Genomic DNA, 9,806 nt, shown 5'->3' with positions numbered 1-9,806 from the left:
TTTTTTTTTTTTTTTTTTTTTTTTTTTTTGCGGTACGCGGGCCTCTCACCGCTGTGGCCTCTCCCGTTGCGGAGCACAGGCTCTGGACTCGCGGGCTCAGCGGCCATGGCTCACGGGCCCAGCCGCTCCGCGGCATGTGGGATCCTCCCGGACCGGGGCACGAACCCGCGTCCCCTGCATCGGCAGGCGGACTCTCAACCACTGCGCCACCAGGGAAGCCCGGCAGTGCTTCTTAATGGCTTCACAGCCCCCTTCAGAAATCAGATAAAACCACGGAGATGTCCCGAAGAAAAACGTACCGCCAAAACCAAAATATTTTGTATACAATGGGAAATAGTCCAGAACTACCTGAAACAGGGTGGAGGACTTCAGCTGTTGACGAGAAAAGGCTGGCGGGCCCCTGGGGTGAATCAGCCCAGTAACTGTGGAGGCCTTGTCTCGTAGGAAGTGACCTGCTCCTTAGGAAGGAGTCACCATCTTCAGGGGGCGCATCTACCTGGGGAAGGAAATGCACACACAGGCATGAGCTGGAACAACGAACACGTCAAGTCCCCGACCACCACACAGATCTCACGGGGTCCAACAAAACAAAACAAGCTTACAAAGATGAGTCACCTGTTTAAAGAGCACGTGTTCCACAGTCCTTTGAGAAAACAGTTTCAGAAAATCAAGTCAGGGGTGAAGAATACAGAGGCTGACAACCCCTAGTTCTGTTTTTTTTTAAATTTTTATTGGCGTAAAGTTGCTTTACAATGTGTTAATTTCTGCTGTACAGCAAAGTGAATCAGCTCTACGTAAACATATATCCCCTCTTTTGGATTTCCTTTCCATGTAGGTCACCGTAGAGCACTGAGTAGAGTTCCCTGTGCTATCCAGTGGGTTCTCATTAGTTATCTATTTTATACGTAGTATCTATAGTGTATATCTATAGTGTATATATGACAACCCCTAGTTTGTTTTGATTAAACGCACACACCTGGCACTTTGCTGCACACAGGGATGAGTCAAACCACCTCTTAATGCACCTGGCCTCTTAACGCACCTGGCCACTTAACGCACCTGGAGAGTAATGCTCAGGGAAACACACCAGATGCCAGGAAAACCTTCCAGGCCCTGTTTAATAACAGTCATCCCCTCAGAATCTTCACTCTTCCTTTGCACCAAGCATATTAACACACTGGCATTCCAAAGTACATAACTTAAGATAACTTCTAAAAAGCTGAGCTGGGAATGCCCTACTGTGACATCCTCTAGACGTTTCACCATTCATTCCCTGGTTTCGCAGTTTCCTTTTAGTGTTTTGGTGTGTGATATTTTTTTTCTCAGGTCTGAATCATTTCCTTAGGCCTCTGAGAAGCTTGTAAGGCCTCAGCATAAGGCCTTTCAATGCCCAGTGGATAAAACAGCCTAATTCAACGCCAAACATTCTGCTTAGACTAAATGTGCTAAATGCCACCCTTGTTATTCACTTTGGACTTAAGAGAAAGTACAGGGCATCCCATCAAGGTGTCAGAGCTCGTCATCATGAATCATAACAGGACACGAGATCAAAGACAAGCCTCCCAGATATTCCCGTCTGCAGGCTCAGCAAAGGGCCCTCCCCGCCTCCAGTCGTGTGGCCCAGAATGACCGCAGCTGATGGCAGTCCCGTGGACGACGTCTGGGAGAAATTAACAGACTGAGGGAGGGGTGGACAGGCAAGCGGACCGGATTTGTTTGGAAGGTCCGGGAAACCTTCTGCAGAGGAGGACACCCCACAGCCCTCTAACCACTTTCCTGCCTCGATGCAGTGATGCCTATGCTATATATGAAGTTTCCCAGACTTGCTAACATCCTCTGCATAGCAGCTTCCAGCTGATGTGCAGGGGTGCAGCAGTGCACTGAGGTACCCCACTGCCCGACCCAGGGCCGTCGTGGGGGGCCCTGGGTCAACAGGCCTCGGCTACTCACCCCACCTCCAGCAGCCTGGCCCGCTCACGACAGTGCACCGTGGAGTGGAAACACAAGGCGCGACTTTCTACAACGCTCGCTGCAAAAGCGTGCCCTTGTGAGCTCCCCAAGCCCAGCTCCCATTGCTTTTTGGCGATACCGTTTGGAAACTAGTACACCACAGCAAGCCTATGTGGTACATGGAACATACATAGAAAGCTAGTGGCTTATTAAAGACAAAGTGAAAGTACAAATGTGAGGCATAGAGCAATTTCCTCCTAGACCCAGAATGAGAAACTTCGACGGGAGCTAATTTATAAGAACAGGGGCTTCCCTGGTGGCGCAGTGGTTGCGAGTCCGCCTGCCGATGCAGGGGACGCGGCTTCATGCCCCGGTCCGGGAGGATCCCATGTGCCGCGGAGCGGCTGGGCCCGTGAGCCATGGCCGCAGAGCCTGCGCGTCCGGAGCCTGTGCTCCGCAAACGGGAGAGGCCGCAACAGTGAGAGGCCCACGTACCGAAAAAAAAAAAAAAAAAAAAAAAAAAAAAGAACAGAGATTAAGCATCAGAATTTACAGTGAGCTTATTGGCCCCAACCAAAGCCCCGCTTCCGGGAAAGACTGACTTTATCCATAGCGCCTTCCTGTCACTGCAAGAAGTTCCACACCCAGTACCTACAAAGGAAAAGAGACATGGGGGTGGGGTGCTGTCATGAGAACCCAAGGGATTTCCACAAGTCCCAGAGCCCCAGTGAAGGGCGGGGCACGGCATTTGCTCCTACTTTGTGGCCACAGAACATCTATTAAGGCCTTCTTATTCTTGAGGAATTTCCTTTGTGTTTCTAAGGAATTTCCTTTGTGTTTCTGAGGAATTCCCCCTCTCTGTGACTCTTGCCTTCCAGGACAGAAGCCAGGCAGAGGACTGAGGTGGCGCACAGCAGATGCACCCCAGATGCATGAAGACGCACTGTTGCGTGGGCCCAGGGTCTGGGCTGCACCGTCCCACACAGGGTCTACAGGGGGCAGTGCCCAGTGGGGCTGGAGCAGTTTCTATCTACAGTAACCTCCAAGCCTGACTCCCCAGCCTGCGCCCAGCTCCATTCCATATTGTGAGGGCCCTGAGTGTGCACACAGGCAGACATCCTCCCGTCTGGCCCTGGCCACTCTGCAGACCAGGGAGGCCCTCAGGCAGTGGAGTCCCCAGTGGACAACCCAGGAAAGAGGGTTGCACACGCCCTGGAATCCAAGTCCAGGTTATCTGGGCAGGGAATTCCAGGGCTCTTGGGCCCCTGGACCATCCTCTTGGCCCTACAGACTCCTAGCCATGCCGAGGCCAGCAGCCGGCTCTGAGAAACAGAACAGAACCCTCCAAAGCACAGGGCCTGGGTGGGATCTCTCCTGCCAGGTCTAAGGGAAGTTTCTGGAGAAACCCAAGGAGAGACATGACAACACTAGGGGGCCCCATCCTCTTCCAGGGACCTTAAGTAGCAGAGCCCCGCCTCCTAAATATAAAAGGAAACCCTAACGGTACTTTCCACGTTTCCACCTCATGCCTACTCGCTCTCCACACTGAGCGCCGCGTAAAGACACGGACGGCATTATTCACTACAACTTCTCAGCCCAAACATTAGTCAACGTGGCCTCCATGTATATCGGACATCATGGGAAAATACTGAGAGTGAGGCTCCAGCTAATTCACCTACAACTAAGAAGGTACAGTGGATGAGCCCCTGGGGAAAGCAAGGACTGTAAGGCAGGTTCTTCAGCTCGTGAAATGTCACCACCCACATGTTCTGTTGAAAATCAGTGGAAACATGCACGGGGAATGGATGACGGTATTAAAATGAAGCTGATAATTATGATGTTCACCTGTTACAAGCATTCAACCAGCTATAAAACAGTCCATACTATTCAGACCAAAAATGTCAGTTTGGGGAACTTATAAAGCCAGGGAACTACACGATGGTGGGAAATACTTTAGAATTCTGTGTCTACACAAGTCCTTGTTTTTTTTAAACTAGAGCCACAGCGAGAATCACATCCCCGCACTCCGGGCCGGGCTGTGCGCCCCCAGCCGGCCCCGCCCTCGCGCCCGGGAAGCGCGGGCGCGGCTCTGGCTCCGGCTCGGGCTCCGCGGGGGCGGACGGCTCCCAGCCCGCCCCACTCGGGAGACGCGGAGACCGCCAGCCCCTGCCGGTGCCGTCCTCCCCGGGCATCCCCGCGGGGGGCCCCGGACGGCTGCCGCGCGCTCCTCCCGGACTGAGATGGAGAGACTCACCGAGACCTCGCCAGTCGGTTGCCCCGCTCCACGACGGGGTCCCTGGGCACGACCTCTAACGGAGCTGCCGACCCGCCGGGCTCCCAGGCTCCGGCAACACTCACACTTCTGTCCCCGAGCCTGACCGGCGGCCAGCCTCCGGAGCTTTGTGAACTTGGACGAGTCGGAACTACTGCGAACCTCCGTTTCCTCTTCTGCGAAAGGGATTGTAACAGCACGCACCTCGTGGAGCTGTTGGGGCTATTAAAGGATTTAATGCTGTAAACCTGGGCCAGGCGCGGAGTTGATACTCCACGAATCACCTGCTACTTTTATTGTTACAGTTAAGCGCCTGAATGGGCAACAGCAGTGCAAGTGGTACCGTCTTGATACCAGACTTCTTGGCCGACCTCGTGTGCTTTTAAGCTTAAAACCTGCTTACCCCACCGGTTCGTTTTGAACTCAGAGGAATGCAGTTGAATGGGTCACACCTAGACCTCTGTGGGGGGGGGGGGGGGGGGGGGGGGGGGGGCTGGGGGCACACGAGTCATACCCAGCCCAAGAGGATACTCCAAAGCTCTAGCACCAATAACTGTTCTGGAAAGGGCAGGTGCCTCAAGCCAGCATAAGGAAAGTCAGCTCCCAATTTCTGCCAAAATTGACAGGAAGAGGGGAAATCTCTTTCCAGTGGCACAGTGACCACTGAGATCCTGCCCACGAGAGAAAGGCACAGCTGACAGAGGGAGAGAGTCCAGGTAACTTTAAAAAATTCAACCTTTGGGGACTTCCCTAGTGGTCAAGACTCTGTGCTTCCATTGCAGGGGGCACGGGCTCAATCCTTGGTCCGGGAACTAAGATCCTGCATGCCACGTGGAGCGGCCAAAATAAACGATACTCCAAAAGCATTAAAAAAAAAAATTAGTCTAAAAAAATTTTTTTAAATAAATAAATAAATAAAAATTCAATCTTTGGATCCAGCTGTGCCTGAATCCAGAGCTTGCCTCTCCCTTTTGGGGGGGGGGGGGAGGGGAGGATGCTGGGGTCCTGGCAGCGCGCGCTTGGCTCCAAGCGGCCCTTCCCCTTCCAGTCCGTGCCTCCAGCAAGTGACTGGACCCCAGCTTGTTTTGAGAGCTACCTAGGCCATCCTTCCAGGAGACACTGAGCAAATGATGATTGTTTCCTTCCTAACAGAACACACCACCCCTTCCTGTATCCCTTCCAAGCTAGGCAGGCACTCCTTTCCTTAACCCATCCCTTGATATCCACATCAGAAACTCAAGAATTGAGATAACCTGGGCCTCAGCTGCCCCAGATAATTCTGTGATGGACAAAAGCATAAACGATACAGCAGCAACAGCGCCTCTGCCCTAATGCTGCCTTGCGACCTCGAATGATGACATTTTCTCACTTTTTATTTTAGCTGGTTCTAGAACATGTATGGTTCCTTTTTCTCAGAGGAACTGGCTCACATCTGGGGCTGGTGACATTGTATTATGAGAACTCATCACATGTCCCATCTCTCAGTTTATTCCTCTTTAGGTGGCCGTTTTCTAAACCTGGCCCACATGTCAGAATCACCGAGGGCATCTGGACTTCCCAACACTCAGATCAGTCCCATCAGAAACTCTGCAGCTGAGGCCCAAACCTCAGGGTTTTTAAACCTCCCAGATGATTCCAATGTGCACGCAGGATTGTGAACAAGTGTGCATCCAAGCTCCTACAGTGATGCCCTCCCTCTGTATCCTCCACCTGAAAATACTACAGTGAGTGTGTCCGAGTGGCAGTGAATGAAACTAACACAGTTCGACACCGCAGAACTATTCCACAAGCGATAAACTGTCTTACTATTTATACAGTGAAGATTTCTGAATAGTTCACAAGTAGAAAGAAAAATCGATTTGTGCAATAATGTAAAGTAAAAAATTATACTTTCCTTTTATTTTTCTTTTATGTTCTCTATGCTTCCCACCTGCCCCTACCCCAGCTGTTCCACTAGACACTGGGGCCCCTAAACCCAGGTGGGACCCTCAAACGCCCCCCGCCCCGTTATAGGGATGGGATCTGAAGACCTGACCTTCTCACCTATAGCCACTGCTCTACTGGGACCACGAATTCATCTCCCTCACAAAGCGATGCTGACCATCCCTCTGTTTCCTCTCCTAGGTAACAGGTGTGTCCACCTGCCTCACTCCACCCTGGGTTGGAGGCTTCACGAGGTGGAGACTGTCACCCTACATCACTCTCTGCTCTGGTCTCAGCGCCGCACAAATGCTCTGGATGCGGGCATGTGCTTCAGTTCAGAGACCGCTTCATGAAAATGAGGACAGGTGTGTTTGACAAAACCGTACGAGGAACAGAAATAACACCCAGAGCCTCGGGACCCCTCCTGGAGTATGTGTCCCTCACTACCCTCCCACCTCTGAAACTTATCCTTTGGGAGACCTGACTGTCTGCCACCCCGGGCCACCTTCCTTGAGAGAGACCATATCCCTGAGGATTGTCAGCCTCTCCCCGACCTGTCAAGCTGCTCAGATCACATGACCCTCCTTGGAGGAATATCTAATAATCCACACGAAATAGCACCCCACTGACCAGTACAGCATGCTCTGGTGATCTGAAACACAAGACATTCCCCATGGCCTATGAGGCATGACGCTTTGAAGGATTGTCCATTATAAACATTCACACTAGCCTTGCAGCTTTAAAGAGGGAGCATTTGTGTGTCTGTTTCCTTGAATCCCCAAAGCCAAAGTGCTGGAGAACTCTGAGCCTTGAGTTTATATCATAAACCATCGAGTTCAGAAGGATGTACGGTCACGTCAAGAATGAAAGGTATTTTTCCCACCCAAAGGAGCAGAGTTAACCAGCAGGTGAGAAGGAAAGCAGAGGGGAGACGCCTGGTGTTTACTGACCCTGGAAGGTCGCTGAGAGGGGGTCCAGCACCCCCATTCTCCACCACCACCAAACAAGAGACACCCTAGCCTCCTCCCAAGAGAAGAGACTGAGGGGACCCTGGAAGAGAGAGGCATCCCTGGGCTCCCCTTGGCGTAGCCCTGGACACCGCCCATGTCACGGCAAAGTCTGGGGTCCAGCATGGCCTGTTCCGAGGGGCAGCCCGACAGCGGAACTGCCCGAACCTGGGGCCAGGCTGCCTCACTAAGTCCAGTGTATCCTCGAATGTTCAGAGTCCCAGACCCTCCAAGGGGGCTTCAGACAGACTGAGATGAGCCATTGTGGTTGGGGACCAGTAGGGCAAGCAGGATCTCAGCTGAGGGCTGTAAGTCCAGAGGATTGACCAGCAGGCAGAAGCCCTATCCAGATGCCAGGACAAGCCTCAAGCAGTCCATACTTCCATCTCCACCACCCCTGAAGAGCCCCAGTTACTGTCCAGAGGTAAAAAAAGCCACTTGAAGAGAGAAAATTCTGAATAGACTGTGCTGTTTCCCCAAAGAGACGGAGCCTTGACCCAGCAGAGACTAAACAACTCTGCATTGGCAAGATTTTCTTCTGGCCTCAGATGGAAATGAGGATTCATGAGCTAAGTTGACTTCAGTTGTGGAAAAAATTTTTTTTAATTACATTTGTGCCTCTGTGACTCTGGCTACGCCTATTTTTTGTTATTTATGGAACTGCCAGTAACTGCTCACAGAACCACAGCGTTCCCTTAGATCTAAAAACCACTGTCCTAGATGGACTTCCTTCTATGGCCTAGCTTTTTGCTCCTTTCACACATTTTCCATCCACTGAGCTCCAAATGATCACTTTTTCAACCTATGTCTCTTTCCACGTAATACTTTGCAGTTTTAATCGGCTGAAGACTCCCGTTCTCTGTGCAGTCTTGTGTGGGCTTCTGTGATCATCTCTCTCTGCCCAAGTTCCTCTGATTTTGTAAGACCTCTACCAATCAGACAGCCACGTGTGAATTAGAGGGGAGAGCTGGGGAGAAAGTATAAAATATCGTAAGACTTCCACGGACAATAAGCTATTTCTTAACCTCCTTTATGAGGAAGAAAAGATAGACATTGCCCTGCCAACCCTTGGTTCCAACTGCAGCTTTCATCTTGTTCAATGAAGGCAAATGACCACAGAGGCTCCTTGTACCTGGTTTTACCCATGTTAACACAGAAAGTGCACAGCAAGTTCCAGAGGCCGATAGACTTAGTCACTTCCAAGAACTGTTAGTAACCTAACAGAACCAGACTGGCAGGCCTTTTCTTTTCTACCAGCTGTCTTTGATTTGATGATTGCCTCAAAACATAATAATGAAGGCACCAATGACCAAATCATCCATCACCATCCAAAAGGTAGCCATTACCAGCTTCCCACGTCATCCAAGCAGGGCCAATTGAAACCTTTGTGCTTAGTCATATGCAAGCTATGTAACAAAAGTACTGCTTTCCTTAAACACAGTTTTAAATCTAACAGTCTTTCCTGGTAATTCTACATGGTCCCACCACCACTGGTGCTCTGCAAATTTCTATAATTCATCCCTAAATTTTGTCACTTTCCCTTTTCCCCAAGCACCTTCCAAAATCCAGATTTTCATGTTGCAGCCTCTCAACTCTTTGATACCTCCTGAATATAACTGCCAATTTAATTTCTCTACGTGGTTTCCTTTTTATATGATCACTATAGTACATTAAAGATGGCTGCAAATTCTTCACTCCTCTAATTAAGGGGCGAAGTCAGATTCCCTCCCCTTGAATCTGCCCCCCCACCCCCGAATCAGTGATTTAACCAACGCCAACCAATAGGATAAGGTGGAATTGAAATTTCTGGGACTTCTGAGGCAAGTTCATCAAAAACCTTTCAGCTTCTTTCTGGGTCCCTTGGAGCACTCACTCCTGGTGCCCAAAGCTACCTGGTAAGAAGTATTACTCTCCTGAGACTGCCACACTACTAGAAACACTAAGCCTCATAAAGACCACACGGATGCGCCCCAGGCCACAGCCCCAGCTGACAGCCAGAACCTACCCCAGCCATGGGAGCGCCATCTTGGATGTTAAGCCAGGAACCCTAGTCAGCTGCTTTCTGACTACATCCACAGGAAAGGCCCCAAAGGAGAACCACCCAGCTGAGTCCCATCAACCCACAGAACCATGGGAGATAATAACACACCGTTGTTTAAGTCACTGAGTTTGTAGAACAGTGACAGACAGGCAAAGCAATGACCACACTCAGGAATGTGTTATGATTCTCCATGGCCCATCCTGCACCATGCAGAGTCAGCCCAACATGCAAAGTCTCTATGAATTAAAATGACGCCTATCTCCCTTCTCCAGCATCACCTCTGAACACTACCCAGTTACAGGGTTCCTTAAGATTATGACTGTCTCACCAGCAAATAAAGGAAAAATGAGAGTTATGAGATAGTCAAATAGGTTTAGCTTTACATATACTATTTTGAGTAAAAGAAGTAACCATGTACTTTGCAAATGCTAACTGCAAGGATGATTTAGTTTCTAGTGCTGTCCTTTAATGGTTTTCCAAGAAATAGTGTGACCCGTGGGAAGTAAGCCTCTGCCAGCCAAGGTACTTGGAAGAGTGAGAGCAGGCCACGACTTCGGACAGTAGAAGCAGAAAGAAAATCTGGGCAGACTCAGGAGTGCGAGAGCTGCTGAAC

Source organism: Lipotes vexillifer, unplaced genomic scaffold (assembly GCF_000442215.2).
Source record: "Lipotes vexillifer unplaced genomic scaffold, Lipotes_vexillifer_v1.1 scaffold828, whole genome shotgun sequence".
NCBI lineage: Eukaryota > Metazoa > Chordata > Mammalia > Artiodactyla > Lipotidae > Lipotes > Lipotes vexillifer.
This window is presented reverse-complemented; position numbering follows the sequence as displayed.